Consider the following 241-nt stretch of genomic DNA (forward strand, 5'->3'; position numbering starts at 1 on the left):
TTTAAAGGGAATATGCTTAGAATGCTTATTCTTTGGAAGTACGGTAAAGATCCAACCCTACATATATAAGCAATGGACTCGTCTGCGGAGAGAGGACGAAAAAAATTGTTGTTGCCTAATGCCTACCCGTTTCTAGGGGAAGACTTGATTATCTTGTTAACTGTAACTGGAAGAAGGGGAAACAGCATCTGTCTTTGTCTCTTTCTGGATTTACCAGCGAATTTAAACACGTTTTCTTGCT

The sequence above is a fragment of the Salvelinus namaycush genome, chromosome 42, assembly GCF_016432855.1.
Source record: "Salvelinus namaycush isolate Seneca chromosome 42, SaNama_1.0, whole genome shotgun sequence".
Taxonomy (NCBI): domain Eukaryota; kingdom Metazoa; phylum Chordata; class Actinopteri; order Salmoniformes; family Salmonidae; genus Salvelinus; species Salvelinus namaycush.